The sequence below is a fragment of the Macrotis lagotis genome, chromosome 2 (assembly GCF_037893015.1).
Source record: "Macrotis lagotis isolate mMagLag1 chromosome 2, bilby.v1.9.chrom.fasta, whole genome shotgun sequence".
NCBI classification, from domain to species: Eukaryota; Metazoa; Chordata; class Mammalia; order Peramelemorphia; family Peramelidae; genus Macrotis; species Macrotis lagotis.
In genome coordinates, this window is record NC_133659.1 from 246,610,848 (window position 1) to 246,628,959 (window position 18,112).

Sequence of the window (18,112 nt, forward strand, 5' to 3'; positions counted from 1 at the left end):
CTGAGTGTCTGAGGCTGGATTTGAATCCAGATCCTCCTGATTTCAAAGTCAGTGTTCTTTCCACTCTACCATCTAGCTACCCCTCTTGTAGCTTCTTCTAACTCTATTTGATTTTTTGAATCAGTCAACAAATGTCACAAAGGTCTGACATACTCCTTCCTTGGCAATTCTAACAATAACAGATCAGAACCATAACAAGTTCAGGACAAATGGAGGTTGGTCCTAGGATATTGAAAGCTGGAAGGTTGTGGAGAACGCTTAAGAAGCAACAGATCAAGCAGAAACAACTAAACTTAGAACCTAGTTTACAAGGATTATGTGGAAGCATATGTGTTCAATGTGGAGCTGAGAGTGATTTTTTTACCCTTGGAATGAGGAAAATATCTCTAGACATACCATCCTACAACCTTGGGTCATCTAGACAAAAATATCTGTCTCCACCCAAGGTTGGATAGAATACAAAGGGATTCTTTACCTTAGATTAAATTGCTTGTAAAATTGGGTGGGGTCTGACCAAGATGGAGGAGAGTTAATTCAATCTCCTTATCTGTACTGTTCTTTCAGAGACTGTAATTAAAATCAGAGACTTTGGAATCATGGGAGAGATCTGAATATTGGTAATTAAGATTTTGATTATTAATAATCATTTCTTTCAGTCTCAAGAGATTTTAAGAGACTGGAGCTATGCTATGGTGGCCTGCAATGATGATGATGATGATGAGGAGGAGGATGGCTAGCATTACAAGGGTATTTAAGGTTTTCAAAGTTCTCTACAAATATTTTCTCAGTAGAAAGATCAATAGTACTAGAGCTGGAACACCTGCGTTTGACTCATGGGTTTACTATTTTTTTTCTGACTTAAACCAAATCACTGTTCTCACCCATGGGACACATTTTGAGAATAAAACCAAACCAAACCAAACTCCTCAAATCCACAGCACCCAGGGAGCTGCTCTAGCTAGCAAAACCCCTGCCTGGGGACTCTGACCAGGTCACAGAATAGACCTTACTCATAGATGGGAAAGGCCGCAGTCCACCAGCTTAGTTTAGTAGCTTGTACATATTAGAAACTGAATAAATATTTGCTAATGACTGGTATGGCTTTAAAGGAATTTATTTCTCTTCCTGTTATCCAGCTGCCAGCTCAGATTTGGAATTTTAGTACCAGAGCTTTTTCCTTTTGATCATAAGACGTCCATCCATATTGAAATGTAAAAATCACTGGTTTGGGTAACCACCAAAGTTGCTGTCTCTAAGTCTTTGTACTGTCTTATATTGTTAATTGTCTTTTGTTTTCCAAGAAGACTAGTGATATCATGTCTTGACTTGTGCATGTATTGGATTTAATTGAGGCAGTGTTGCGCAAATCATTGCTCCTTCTCTCTTCTAGAGTCATCACAGTCCAGTTGCAAGACAAAAGTCAGGACAAGCAACAGAGACCTAGGGAATGCAATGGATGACTTTGGCATCATTGATGCATTCCAAAGCATCTGGCTTAGCCACTATTAAGAACAAATTGTTCTCACCTGCCCATTTTATTGGGGGAAGTCTTCACAAACTTAGGGTAGACATCCCCCTAACTCACTGATGGATTGAGGCCTATTGGCTACTCTCAGCCTGGTTTAGCCTGTCTGTCCAGACAGCTAATCAGGGAGTAGCCTCTATGCATTCTTGAAGCCACAAGTGAGAGTTGAGTGCCAGGTGGACACCAAAGGTAGATGAGCAGCCCTGAAAAGGGCTCAACAAGCCCATACACCAGAGGTACCAGTCCTCTTTAAACACCCTTACATCCATAAAGGTCTATGTACCAACCTTCTGAAATAAGTAGCGCAAGGTTATAATTTCCATTTAAAAAATAGAAAAAGGTGGTAGATAAGAAAGATAAATTAGTTGGAAAATTAGATCACCTTAGCTGATCAGTCATAAACCTAAGTGTTTAAATTCTATTCATTATTTAATTCATTCAGTACTGATCTGGATTTAGAGAATTCAGAGGAAACTCTAGGTGAATCTTTTTCAAATAGAGATTCATATTCTTTTATTTTAATGATTTGGGATGAGGGGAGTCATAGGTGAAGCAGATGATTAGAAAGGATCCATATTAATTGCTGACATGGTTTTCCTTCTGGCATGGTAGAACATTCAAGGGTTTACGTGGAGGGAAGGTCCCTTTGTTCTTCCCATCTTCCTCTGCCCCCCCAAAAATCTCACTTATGTAGAAAACTAAGGATTTTAAAACTACTTTGAGATATCATTTTGCACCTCATGCTTTTGGATTAAAGTATTATTTCTCCTATCTTCTAAATTCACTGAGCAATTCCCATTTCTTTGAGTTCTTTAACCTCCATGTCTTTCCTCTTTCTCTAATTTTAGGTCTTATTTCCCCACTCCTAGATCTAGAGGGAAGGGACTGACAATAGTCGTTGTGGCTCCCATAGGTCTAGGCACAAGTTCTTGTACATAATAGACATCCATTTACATTTCTTGAATTGATTTAAAAAAACCAAAACATTTGTGTGTCCAGCTTTTTAGCTTCCAAATGAATTTTATATATCTCCTTTGATCTTTGAATAACCATTATGAAGACAGGGAAGTAGATATTATCTCTATTATATAGACAGTCTTAGAGAGTTCTGATGGATTGTCCAGGGCCATACAACTGCTAAGTGATGAAGCCAGGGCTCCTGCTTCATTACTCAGATAGCTCCCTGAAATTGGGGACCTGAAATAATGTAGTTCTGAGTGGGCAGAGATGGAAGGGAGAACAGTTTTGGAGCATAGGGAAGGCTACCTAAGTAAGGTACTTACTTAGTGTTTGTGTGGGGTGCAGGTGAGCACTGGACACTTGGAGCCATCAGGCAGAATCAAAGAGATGGCAATAGGAAAGGTAGGGTGTAGAAGCCAAGATTTGACTTCCACCCTGGATCATTTGTAAATGTTGTCAAGCCCTATGCAAATTTGGCAGTCCCTGTAGATTGTTTCTCTCCACTTAAAACTTTTTAAAGACTTATTTGCAAGGTTAGGCAAGGCCTCTCTGTGTTACAATTATGTTTACAGATTGATCTGACCCTTAGAGCAGGCCTAGAAAGCATCCCAGGATTTCTTTAAATAGCTTTGAGTTGTTGCAGTTAAAAAATTAATTTTTATTTATGCAATAAGACAAGCATTTCCTAAACATAAAAAGATTCTGTATCATCTGATTCTCTTGGAGAATGATGGCCTACTACACATAGTGATATCCTTGGATGAAATGTCAAAGTTGTGGTTATAGGATAGGATTGTTTTCACTTCCCATCTTCTTTTCTGTCACCAGATTGTCTCTTAATGCTCTTTAAAAAAATTAGGCTCCAAAACCCAGTTCATGTTAATGATGCCTTTGACTAAGTTACTCAATAAATTGGAGTTATTATTTTGTGTCTCTCCCTGTTCACCCCCACTCTCACTTCCATCACCTTAATTCAGATCTTCATTATCTTTTATTTCTCCCTGCCTCAGGTCTGTGTCTTCTGTAAGCTAGAATATGATATATATATATATATATATATATATATACAATCATATATATGTATATAAAACACATACATATATGTGTGTTTGTATGTATATGTCCCTTAGCAAGAGTGTGCTGGAAAATATTTAACAATAGGCTCTCAAAGAAAAACAATGCACAGAATATACTTTTAAGTTTAATTTGCATTATTAACATTTTTTCATAAGTTTTCTAAGTCTAGTAGACAGCCAACAGAACAACAATCAAGCCCTGATTTGTAGCATTTACTGATTTCTAAGGTGAAAATGCTAAAAATTTAACTGTCCAATTTAAACTGTCTTCAACACATTGATGAAACTCTCTTACCCTCTAGAAAAATTACATTTATAGATTGCTTTAAGTTTTACAAAAAAGACTTTCTTCATAACAACCCTGTGAGGTAGGTCATATAAGAATGATTTCCATTTTACAGATGAGGAAATTGAGACCCTCAGAGAATAGGTTATTATTCAGTTATTTTTTGGGTTTTCTTGGGAAAGTTACTGGAAGGGTTTGCCAGATCTTTTGAATCCAGATCTAGCATTCTTTCTATTATATCACATAGCATTTCAAAACAAACAAACTAACAAAAAATGGCTGACTTTCGTTATTAACAAACTCAAATCTCCTAGCCTTATCACTGAAGATCCCCCATGCACTGGTTCCAACTTATCTTTATAGGGTTATATTACTCTAAAACAGACTACTCTTTGCCAAATACTCTTATGCCAAGTACCCTTTGCCTGACTCAGTGTTCTTGGAATGCCTGCATCCTCCTTTCTTCATCTATTCAAATTCTATAAGATCCTTCAAGTTTTATCTCAAAAGGCTACACCTTCCACAAATCTTCTCTATCACCTCTAACCTTGCTGTCTCTCCTTTTCTTTGTCATAATACTTTGTTCCTTGTTCATATACTCACTGAATTCTCTTCTGTACATAATTTATCTTCATTATTACTCTATAAGTTCTTTGAAGACAGAAATCCTCCCCTGAATAAAGTTGGAATGTAGTTGGAGATGACTCAAAGGAAAGGAGAATTTCTGCGTAAACACTAAATTTAAACTAATTGAAAATGTTATGTTTAAGAGATGGATGATTTATTCCAAAGTTATAGGTTTACATAAGAAAAAGAATTTAGATTTATGGATAATAGTTATATAATAGGTTATTAAGGGAAATTAACTTCGAGTGAATAACTGCTGTCTTAGGATTTGAAGGTACAAGGGTCCTATGATTCCTTTCATTTTGTGATGGAAAAAGATGAAACCTGAGAGGGATCTCTTTTAGATAACATAAAATAGGTGAGCCTGTATGTAGGATAGCAGATGATAGCAGTTTTGAATTGAAACAATTAGTAGAATTTTTTTCCAGGCAAGAAAAGTTGACTTTATCCTGAGCATCAAATAAACTATAAAGCCAGGTACTGATTCTGGGACTAAATCCTTTTCTTTCACATTGCTTTGGTATCACAGAGGATAGCTATTATTTTTCTTTTTAATTTTTTCCAATTATATGCAAAGATAGTTTTCAACATTTATCCTTTTGCAAGCCTTTGAATTCCACATTTTTCTACCATCTTCTCTCGCCCCCCCTTTTCCATTGAGGATAATGATTAATCATCACCTTAGTCCCTCTGGTGAGGGTGTTAAGTTGTGAATAGATGGACCATAAGTCTGATCCTTCTGACATTTATGCTTGGAAACATTTTGTCTTTCCTTCACAAAGGTGTGTGGGACAAAATCTATATCTCTTCACTGCTTTACCCTGCATAGAAATGTGCACAAATTTAGAAATGGAAGGGACCATCAAAATCATTTAATTAGTTCATTGTTCTCATTTTCTCTATAACAAAATTGTGACTTTGAGAACTTAATTGATTTGTTCATTGTAACATAGAAGAAGTGAGATTTAAATTCAGGTTCCCTGACTACAAATCCAAGGCCCTTTCCATAATTCCCAATCATTTGTTCTTTAAGGAAGGAACACATTACAACTGTATTCTTTCAAACTGTAGTGGAAAGAACTCTTTTGTTGTTGTTCAGCAATGCCTGACTCCGCATGACTAGGGTTATAGTTTTCTTGGCAAAGATACTGGGGTGGTTTGCCATTTCTTTCTCTGACTCATTTCACAGAGGCTAAGGGACTTGTCCAAGATGACATTGCTAGTAAATGTTTGAGATCAGATTTGAAATCAGGATGCAACTTTGACTCACACTTTGCCATCTAGCGACCCTTGAAAGAACTTTAGATCTGGAAAAGAAGCACTTGAAGTTGATTCTTAGCTCTGTTACTTGTGTCAACTTCCCTAACCTATATGTGCCTCAGTTTCGTTGTAAAAAACAAAGCGTTTCAGCTGGCTAACCTCAGGATCCCTTCAAGCATTATATAATTAATATAGTTAATTATTTTAAATTAATTTAGTTAGTTTAATCTGAGACCTGGTCATTGCCACATTCCTTCTCTTCCCCCCCCCACCCCCATTAACGAACAAATTTGTTTTGTGGGTGTTGGGGAAAGGAGGAATCTAAAATGCCGCAAGGGGACAGCAATTCCCACAGAGGAGGGTACTTAATATGGGGAGTCCCTTATAAAATGTTATTGGGGCTGGGGTAGCTTTCCGCTGTCTAAACTCCCACCCAGAGAGAACAACAACAGGTTCTGCTGCATTGCTGCTGTGTCCAGCTCCAGGTTGGGATGGCCCGCCTGCTCTTTGAGTCACCTGTAACTCAGTAGTGGAACCAGCAATATGCTCCTGGACTTCAGGTTCCTGGGAACTGGGTTCAGCGTGCTCAGCCCCCTCAGGTGTGTTGTACCCTGCAGAAGCACCATCCTGCCTAGTTTGTTTTTTTTTTTTTTGTTTGTTTGTTTGTTTGTTGAATTGAAGGAACTGGGCTTTTAGAAAATTCTCCTAGTTCCAGAAGCCAGAACTCGACATTGCCTCACGGCACAGGTGTGTCTGACCAATCTCATTCGCTCCCCTAGCCATCTCCAAATGTCTGAAGTACCTGAGTAAGACAGAGCTCGTGCTTAGAGTTCCCCTAAGACTACTGGCGGCCACTAGGGGAGCAGCTCAGCTGTCTAAGGGATGTCCATCATCCCCAAATGAGGATGCCAGCTTCTTAGTCTCGTCCTAGCTGGGGAGGAAGGAAAAGGAGTGTTCCTGGGCTTGATCTTTTGGGAGCAAAACCATGATTCGCTCTTGCGATTATCTGCAAGGGGAAAGTGGGGAAAGTGGGAAAAGTGGGGGCGAGAGATGATGATGACCGACAGCCAGGTGAATCATCTGTGATCTCGTTTTTCTCTGGCTTTCTTGACCTTTTTCCTAACCACTTGATGCTCGAGAAAACGAAAGCTGCTTTTCGCTGAGAACGAGTTGTTTTTGAGACTTGTCCTGACGGGGGGGGGGGGGGGAGGAGGAGGAGGGGAAGGGGGAGGGGGAGGGGGAGGGGGAGGGGAGGGGAAGGAGGAGGGGGAGGAGGAAGAGGAGGAAGCTAGGCAGTGAGGGGGTCCGCTGGAGGAGTGGTAAACCTGGTCTGATGCCTTGGCCTCTGGGGGCAGCTGGTGCTTGAGGGGACTGGACGCTACCCAGAGTCTGGCCAACGGAGAGGGAGCCCTCCCGCGCCGGAGAGCCAGCAAGGAGGGGATGGGATGACCAGAACATAGAGAATTCTTGCCAGACAACCATGCGCATGCTTAGCCTGACCAGATGTTTCTAAAACCTGTTCATTTCCTAACCAGGTAAGTACAACAGGTTATTCAATATCTAATTGCTTGGATTAAATTTTTGAAAGTGGAGAGGCACTGGTATCTAGAGAGCAAGAAATAAAAACCGTTTTGGAAACTGATAGCGGCTGCTATCATGCTATTACTAAATCTTTTTATTTTTGGTACTAAAAAGTTAATCTCTTCCATTGGTATGTGCCAGCTGTGAAGTGGGAGCACTTTTATGTTGACTTTTGCATAAGAAAACGATTATAAAATTCCATTTTGGCTTTTCCTTCTCCAGAGTATCTTCTTCAGAGATTCTTCACTTAATTCAACATTGCAAAAAAATAATGCTACTTATTTTTTCATTGGTGTTGGGTGGCTGATTAGATGGCATTTTGGCTAAATGGAATCAATTAGTGATATATCCTATGCAAAATGTATTCTGAGAGGTTTGGGCAAAGCCTGGTTGGTTTTCCTTGTTGAGGTGGAAGACAAGCTTCAGAAGAAATCAGGAATTTCTCAGTGGTCCATTTCTTACTGGCAGAGTGAAATGGATAGGGTGAGAATTTCATTCCGATGAATAAAAATTTTATTTTGTGAGAAATGAAAGTGAAATTTCTTTTGGGCTCATTTTTTGGGGGAGGAAGAGATTATAGTTCAGGATAGCCAAATGGTATGTTTTTTTAAAAAAGATTTATTTACATTGCTACCCAGTAGCATGGTCACTTGATTTTATGTCTATAAACACCTGTCTATCTCTATGTAGCTAAACAGATATATGGATATTAGAGTCTTATTTTAACAACCTGATAAGATTGCTTTTGGAGAAATTATTACTCTTGTTAACTCTTTAAATGTCTATTTTTACTCTCTCTCTCTATATATATATATATATATATATATATATATATATATATATATATATATATATATATATATATTTATATATATGAGATGGGGATGGGAATAGCACCTTTATGGAACTCATATCCTTTGATTAGAATTAGTTTTTGATTAGTAACAGATTTATTTTCTTATCAAGACAGTGTCAGGCACATAGTAAACATTTAAACATATTCTATCCTATAAACTTTCTATGGGTATAAAGAAACTAATAGGTGTAGTCATTAGCCTACCTTTTTCTGAAAAAAAATGTGATGTCTTAGAATCTAGTTGATGGAAAGAAGAAAGGGGTAAGTTGTATAGTGTATCAACAAGTGTTGTAAAAAAACGATAAGGCTTTGGATTTTGTCTGGCTCACAGGGGTTTTGTCAGAGCAAATGTCTCAGGTTCAGAGCTTTATTTTTCTCTTATCCGGTACTCATATTTTCTGCTGCTGCTGCTGCTGCTGCTGCTGCTGCTGCTGCTGCTGCTGTCCATAAGAGAAAATGCTTAATTTTATGTTGAATGTGAGAGAGGCTTTAATCTTATGAACTTTGTAAAATATTTAAACTATTAATAACACAGGAAATGGCACCTATCATTTTTAATTACTCATTAAATTACGTGGTTTTTGTTTTAAATTATTGTTTTTCCTGAGTTTAAATATATCCCTTTTGCACTTCGCTGATTTCCATAATCTCACTACAATTTTGGTATTTTAAACTTAATTTCATATAGTTTGATATAAAAAAGGCTGCCTGAACTATTTGAGTACAGCAGCATTGAAAAAAGACAATTTTAATCTAGAAATCAAGGTTAAAATAAATGATGTATATGTTTTGAATCTACATAGGTATAAAGCATAAAAATATAATTTTATTCCTATTAGTCCCATTTTTTAAAATTCTTCTTAGCTTCATTTTATTCACTGTTTTAATGCTGGGACTTCTGAGTGGTACTTTGAGAACCAGATATCATTACATAGAACCCAGATTTTGGGGGGATTTTGTGTGCAGTTTAAAACAATGCATTATGTTTTTGTTTTGAATGATTTATTGGTTTCTTGTACAAGTGTTTGTGCAAATCCAAGTCATTTTCATGTACCAGTGAATGACAGGAGAAAGTATTTATCTAAAATTCCAATGCTGCCTGATTTTTTAACCACACAAAGGAAACGTGAGAATATTCTTATATGAAGCTCTGGAGCAAACACAGAGACTCAGGAGGATGAAATTGGTTAGGCTCTGCCTATAAAATTCAGTAGACTCTAGGGTAAGCATAAGGATCAGGGTAGGAGCAGAGTTCCTAACCTTTTACTCTCTTTCTAGGGGCAAGATAAGTGATGGTGAAAGGGATAAGAATGTTTAGAGCAGGAATTCTTCAACTTTTTTGTACCATGATTCTCTTTGGTAAGCTGATGAAGCCCGTAGACTTCTCAGGATAATGTTTTTAAATGCATGGCAAAACATAGGATTATAAAAGAAACCTACTACATTGAAATATAGCTATTAATGTTTTTTAAAAGTTCATAGTTAAGAACCCTTGATATAGTCTCTTGGAAGCCTATCCAAGAAAAGATATTAGAGCAGATCTACACAGCCAGTCAAACACACATTGTTGAGTTCACTTGTACTCACTCCACACTCATATTCTCACAGACTTGCACACTCACATGTTCACACACTCACACACTCACATTCAAGTATCTTATGACTTCCCAGGAAGAATACACTGTGTGCGTACAGAGAAGAAAGACCTCTAGGCTATTCAAATGTTTTCAAATATATTTAGGGATGTGTTTATGTCTACATACAAATGCATGCACACACACACACACACACATATATATATATATTTATATACATTCTTCATATTCTTTCATATATATAAAATTCAAATTCACATTTCCTTTGTGAGGTGAAAAATAAGGTAGCATTGGTCTTTGAGATAAGTGCTAACCCTGTCACCACTCCAACTCACTGCGTATGACAGCCAGTAACTTGCATTTGTCCAACAGCTTTATGTGAATCAATACAGTAGTCAGTAAGCATTACTACAGTGTCTTGGCTGCTAACTGAATTTTAAGGGTTTATCTTTGAGACTGAAGTTATAATTACACTTGAGTACTTGTATGTTTTTTTATCATCATAGCAAGATTACACCATGCTGCTAAACAGTATTTGTGTCTTGCAGTCAAAGATGGGGCTAGAATGAAATTTCAAAGAGCAATTGAATAAGGCATAGACCCAGAGGGCAGGAAAGAAGATGCTTGGAGAAAGGGCTAAAGAATGTTCATTTTCTATTTGTTTGAGGCAGGAAATACATGGTATGTTATATCTGAAATAGATAAAGTATTAGCCTTGGACCCTAGAATCCTGCATATTTTGGTTAATCAAGGTTCTATGTCTCCTTGCCCACTTGTTGATAAATAAATTTTAACACACTTGTCAGTCATTTTGCATTTATTAAGATCCCATTATATGCTAGACCATATACTAAGTGTTGGGGATGAAAAGAAAAGCAAAAAAAAAACAGGGTCTCTGCACTCAAGGAGCTCATATTCTTAAATATTCATATATGCAGAGCCAATGGGAAGTAATCTGAGAGGGCAGACAACCGTTAGGTTGTCCAGTGTGAGAAGCCCTGTTTGAGAATGAGAAGGGGAGCTGGAACAGACTTGTGAAAACTCCTAGGAACATTGGACAGCAGTATGGAAAAAAATTTGACTTAGAGCTATGCTTCACACTTGTTCACAAATGGTTGTAACCTAAATATAAATGATCAGGTCATTAACAAATTAGAGATATATAGAAAATATTATGTTTAAGATCTATTGGTAGAAGAAAAATCCATGACAAAACCAAAATAATAGATAAAATGAGCAATTAGAATTGTTAGCTGTTTAGTCATGTCGGGCTTTTTGGTTTGGTTTGGGGTTTCCTGGGAAAGATATTGAAGTGGGTTTGCCATTTCCTTCTTCAGCTCATTTTTACAGAAGAGAAAAACAGGGTTAAATGACTTGACCAGGATCACACAACTAGTAACTGTCTGAGACTGCATTAAACTGGGGTCCTCCTGACTCCAGGCCTATTGCACTTTCCACTGAGCCATCATCTCACCCATTTTGGATTATAGGCATAAAATATTACAACATAATTATGCACTTCAGAACTTCCTTTTTGAATAAATAATTAGCAATAATAAAAACATGACAGGTAATACAAATTTAAAGTTCATGTAAGTATATATGGTCAATATATAGCCTCATATAATATATAGTCTATATTTATAATGGGAATTATTATATCATATATAAAATAGCTCTATATAATGTATTATATATAATAGGAACAACAAACAATAAAATAACATATTACAATAATCCTACATAAGAAAAAGTATTGCTCATTTATTAGATTAAGAAAAATTAAAAATGATATGACCTGCTAAAATAAGACTATCACCATATATATTTATTCCTTTTTTATATTATCATAGTAGAAATATTCTTGATGTATTTATTTCTTGTTATACCCAATTGAGTCTCCCACTATTAACTGTCCCATAAGATTTACATACCTCTGATACTACAACTACTTGACTACATATCATGCCAAAGTTCCCCTTATTTTCTCTCTCTGTCTCTCTCTCTGTCTCTCTCTCTGTCTCTCTCTGTCTCTCTCTGTCTCTCTCTCTCTCCCTCTCTGACTCTATCTCTGTCTCTCATTTTTCATAAGAAATTGATGTTGTTTTTTCCAAAAATCCTTTTCTATTTCTATTGATCAATTAGATGATTTCTATTGTTCTTTTAATTACTATGGTCGATTGTATTTATATTGCATTCCTGGCATACTGTTATTATATTTTTTGATCATTGTTTGATTTATAATGATATTTAGGTTTTTGATGAAGAAGGTAGGTGGTTGAGCTTCCTAAATTCAGGCAGCTTTTTCTTTTAGTCTGATTATTTAATAGGCAATGGTTCCCAAAATGGTGATTACTTGGAAGAAACTTATAGATAATAATCTGCAGAATTTGAAAGAAGCTAGAGGTCATTTAGTCCAACTCTCCAAATAAGGAAATTGAGCACCTGTGGTCATATAGGTTTCAAGAAAGATAGTTAGGGACAGCTAGGTGATGCAGTGACTAGACCCCCTAGCCCTGGAGTCAGGAGATCTGAGTTGAAATTTGGCCTCAGACCCTTGACACTTACTACTTGGGTGATCCTGGGCAAGTCACTGATTGCTTTGCAAAAAAAAAAAGAAAAAGAAAAAAGCTAAAATTTGAACTCAGTACTTTTCTCCAAATCCATCATCAACTCCATTTAACAGGTAATTATTTTTGTGCTTTAAAAATAATGATTCAATATAAGTATCTGTTGGTTTCCCCCTTTTTCCTTGTCTTGGTCTTCTAGCATAAACCATTTGGATTTGATAGGTCATATAAAAAGAATTTTCTAATAAAATCTGGACTAGTGATGTCATTGATAAGGAACATCAGTGTCAAGCATGTAGGCTTTATAACACCATGGGACACACTCAAGTATAGCCTACAACAGATTAAAATATAATTGAGAAATATTTAGCAATACAAATATAAATACAATAAAGCATATATAATAATAACACTTGGTTTACTAAGTCAACATATAGCACATAGACCTCCTTAAGAACAGTTTAGTGATCTCTGTTTCTATTTGAGTTTGGTACCATGGGTGTTGAAAACTTTCACTAAGGAAATATCCTTTATACCAGGTGAGATTGACAGTTCATGCTTTGATATGTTTGGATAAAGGCATTAGTAATGATGAAAATTCCAAATGAGAATATGATGATTTTTTAAAGGGAAAATTATCTGAGAACAAATATTTTTATATAAAACAGATAAAATTATTGTGTATTATTTAGATGTATAATTATATTATGTATAACATATATAAATGTATAAATATTAGAATATACACATACGGGAACTTTCTAGATAATGTTTCAAAACATAATTTTTAAACTACTACTTTAGAGTAGAGAAAACTCTAGTTTAAAACTTAGTTTAAATAGAAACTTTCCTACAAACCAAAGAATGAGTTATGACTTTTATTCCCTGATATCTTTGTGCCTTATACCAATATCTATTTAAGTACTGCCTTCTTATTAAGAGAACCCATATACTTATCATGGTAGGAAAATTCTATCCTCTGCATTTTTGGCACAATCAGAGATAAATTTGTTAATTAAATAATTCTGATTCTAGGCATCTTTGTTGAGAGAGAAAAAAATTCTAAGGGTTATAAAATTTATCATATCTTTGAAAATGTCTCTAATCAATTAATTTTCAAGCTATAATTTATAGGGATTGAGAGCAAAGATATTCCATAATTCAGATTAAATAAGACAAAAGACTAGGCAATATTTTTTATACTTTAAGCAGAATTTCACTTTATTTTAACATGATTTCTTCATCCTGCGGAATCATTTCCTTAATCCAGTCAAGACATAGAGAAATGGAGGTTTACTCCTCTTAAGTGAATTAACAAAGGGTATCTTGCTCTAATTCTTAGTTACTTAAAAGTTGATTTTTTGGAGAACAGAGTTCCTCCCTGAATTTTGACTTAGATTCATGTTAGAGTGGAGTTAGGCATATGAAAACAATGTTAAATGTTAAAGAATGTTAAAATGTTAGTGTTCAGATTAGAATTCTGAATTACTGACAATTTTTTTTAATTTAGTTATGATCAAGGACTTCAAACTAAATATTACCTTTGTAATATTTTAAAGTATGTAAACATTTTCCCAGTATGATTTTGTAGCAAGTAACCTTTGAAGATGAGTTGTGAGTCAGGGGTTGGGTAGCAGGGACAAGGAAAGGGTAAGTATGCTAAAGTAAGTATTCTTCAGTTGTTGCATTTGTGCTGGTCTCTTTGTTACCCCTTTTGTATTTCTCTTGGCAAAGATAGAGGAGTAGTTTGTCATTTCCTTCTTCATCTCATTTTATAGATGAGGAAACTGAGGCAAACAGATTTAAGTGACTTGCACAAGGTCCCACAACTATTGTCTGAGGCTAGATTTGAACCTGGGTTTTCCAGACCCAGTTCTCAAAGGAAATACACAACTAGAAAAATGACAGAGGAAAGATTCAGGTCTCTCTGGAAACAACTGTGTACTTACTTTTCAACAATAATTTCTATGTTGACTTACTGTTCTGGTACTAAAACTTTCATTTCTCACTGGAATACCAGCCAGGACTTTGGAACACCTTGTATAATCTCCTGTGTACAGAAAGCTTTCCCATTAAATGTCCCCATCATGCCCCATAGAAGGCAAACACAGGTGTGTGTGTCTGGGGAGTCAAATAAAAATATCTTCAGACAGAAAGAAAGGGTTGTTAGCAAAAAAGAGTGAGGGTCAAAGGATTTAGGCCATACTGATTTGATAGAAGAATGGTACATGTGGAAAGCAATAATTAATCCTCAAAATGAGTATGTCCAGGTACATGCCCCATTGCTGGCCAGAAGAGATATCCTGCCTTCTAGAATCAATAGTTTAAGTTTTCAGTGGCTTAGCACAGTGGTTGCCATATAGTAAGTACTCAAGAAGGTTTTGTTGCCTTATTAAGTATTAAGTAAATCTGGAATCCAGAATCTGTGAATGATGCTGGGTGCTATGGTTGGGTTCTGGTATTTCTATGGGTTTGCATAAAAAATCCTCAGATAAATTGGTATACATGAAAAAAAATCAAGAATAGTTAACTATTGTTTTTTTTTTTCCCCTTTTGGATCCAAATGTTTTTTTTTAATCAATGTATGAAGTTTCCTCTGTATACAGAATGTGTACTATGTCTACTATACAATTTATATATTCTTTTTTTTAGGTTTTTGCAAGGCAAATGTGGTTAAGTGGCTTGCCCAAGGCCACACAGCTAGGTAATTATTAAGTGTCTGAGACCAGATTTGAACCCAGGTACTCCTGACTCCAAGGCTTGTGCTTTATCCACTGCACCACTTAGCTGCCCCACAATCTATGTTCTTAAAGAGCTGCTTCAGGCCCCCCCAAATTCAATGATTTGCTTTAATACAATAGAACTTGTCAGAAGCAGAAATCAAACCAAAGTTTTCCTGTCTCCAAGGCCAGGTCTTTCTCTAATACATAAGGCTTTCCCTCATCCTTATCTAGATTTAGTAAATATGTTCTAGATCATTCTTTCAGAGCCAGGCTAGTCACATCATCCTCTTAGAGCTCTAGGGATTTGAGAGTATCTGTTCTTTAATGCTATTGATTTGCAGCCCCATTGATTGTGTTTCCTCCTTTGCCCCCTATTGCTAAGTGCATTTAACTACTTAATATCAATTAGCTTTAAAATGATATATTTATTTTAAAGGTAAATAACAAAAGTACAAATCTATTTCTCCAATACTTTGGGATCACATGCTTCACAATATCACCTTGGTTTCTGGAGACTATGTTCATACTCAGTCAAGTTTTAATATGGCATTGGTCCCACCAAGTCCACGTTCAAATGTGGTATGATTACTAGATGAATCCTTGTTGCAACTACCTTAGAACTGGGTTCTGAAGTTCACTCTTTACTTCTTGGTTTCAAGACTGTAAAAGCTAGACTCTGGGCTTTGACCACACCAGATGGCCAAGAGGGTCGCTCTCAGGACTTCTCAAATTTGACAGGGGCAGAATTTCCAGTTCTTTCTCTTAAATGGAAATAAGCAAACATCCATTTCTTAGGCCATTTGTCATTCTCAAAGGAGAGAATCCAGGACCATTCCTGTCCTACTATTGTCTTTCATTGTCTGTCAAATCAAGAGAGAGCAGGCAAGGACAAATGGGTGAGGTTTTGCGAGCTAACACCTTGTGAAGTTACTCCCATTTCTGGCTAGGGAGTCATTTGGGAAGGCTTCTCCTATCCACATGATAAGATGGGAATAAGTAATAAATGTCTATATATGCTTTGTGCTCAAGTTTTTCCAAGGTACTTTCATTATATACCATCATGGCTATTTCAATAGCAGATTCCTAAGCTTCTTTTATATGATCAGTAGTATTAGAAATGCTCTGTGCATGGGCCGGGCCCTCATTAGTGCAAAAATAAAAGATAATTGCAGTTAACCCTCTTTGTGTGCAGGGGGTAGGTATCTGTAAACTATTACTGATTTCATCTTAGTTATTCGAACGAAAAGAATATTTTTTGCTTCTTTTGACAATATAAGGAAAAAAGGCCTCGAATTGTCACAAAAGAAACATGCTTCCCACCCCTTGTCCCTTTGGAAAAAAATAAACTCAAGCAACGCCAATCAACGTATCAGTCATATCTGAAAATGTATACTCCATTGAGCACCTATAATCTACCATCTTACCATAGATAGATTGGAGGCATGCTTCATCATTAGTCTTATGTAATTAGTGAAAAAAATAATCCTCAAGTTGTAAAGAACTTGAGGTCACCAAGTTTAACCCAAAAGTACAACCCAAAGCATGAATCCATACATTGTTACCAATTTCAGCTTTTATCTGAAGATTTCCATTGATAGGAAATCCTCATCATACAAGATAAAAATGGACAATTTTGATGATAGAAAATTGAAAACTTTAACACAAACAAAATCAATGTAGAAATTAGAAAGAAAACGATTGGGGAAATCTTTTCTGAAAGTATCACTCTTGTCAAAAGATAACTAAGTAAAGGATAAAAATATATAACAGAAGACATTTCCCTACTGATGTGATTAATTGCTAAAAGCGGGTACTTTTCTGAAGTCAAAATACAAGCATCATCAACCACAAAATGTTCCAAGTCACTAATAAAGATATGAAGATGAAAATAACCCTTTGGTTTCACTTCTTATCCATCAGACTGACAAAAGCAAAAATGATCAGTATTTGAAGATGTAAGTGCAAACAGACTACTAATGTATCCTTTCTCTATTGTAACCCGTTGTTGACTCTTACTGAACTTGCCATCCACTAAAACCCACAATCCCTTTTTTAAAGCAGAGAATGTTATTTAACTATATTTTGTGTATCTTATAATTGGGTGGTTGAGTTTTTAAATCTTCAGTGCTGAACTTTATATTTGTTCCTATTAATTTTAATATCATTAGCTTCTATCCATCATTCTAGCTCCCTGAGAATTTTTCAGAATCCTATTCTGACATTTAACATTTTAACATTTAATGAAATCCACATGTAAGAATTACAATCACATCCTTTGTGACTCAGAAGCATAGACAGGATAAGTTTATCTAGGATAGCACTTTAGTTCTCAGTAAGAATACTTCTCAGTATGAACCCATGCTGTTTCTTCCTATTTCAGAAATTTCATGGACAGAAATTCTACCTTGGCATCTTATTCTGTTATTTTAGTATGCTCACTATCAAGAAGTTCTTGGTATCTTGCCGACATTTATCCTGTTGTTCTGATATGTTGATTTGCTTTGCTTGAGTTTATTTTTTTCCAAAGGGACAAGGGGTGGGAAGCATGTTCCTTTTGTGATAATTTGAAGGCTTTTTTGCTTATATTTTCAAAAGAAGCAAAAAAAATATTCTTTTCGTTCGAATAACTAAGATGAAATCAGTAATAGTTTGCAGATTCTACCCCCTGCACACAAAGAGGGTTAACTGCCATTATCTTTTATTTTTGCACATATGAGGGTCTGGCCCATGCACAGAGCATTTCTAATACTACTGATCATATAAAAGAGGCTTAGGAACCTGCTATTGAAATAGCCATGATGATATATAATGAAAGTACCTTGGAAAAACTTGAGCACAAAGTATATATAGACATTCTATTACTTATCCCCATCTTACCATGTGGATAGGAGAAGCTTTCCCAAATGACTCCCTAGCCATAAATGGGAGTAACTTTACAATGTGTTAGCTAGCAAAACCTCACCCATTTGTCCTTGCCTCCTCTCTTGATTTGACAATGAAAGACAATAGTAGCACAGGAATGGTCCTGGATTCTCTCCTTTGAGAATGACAAA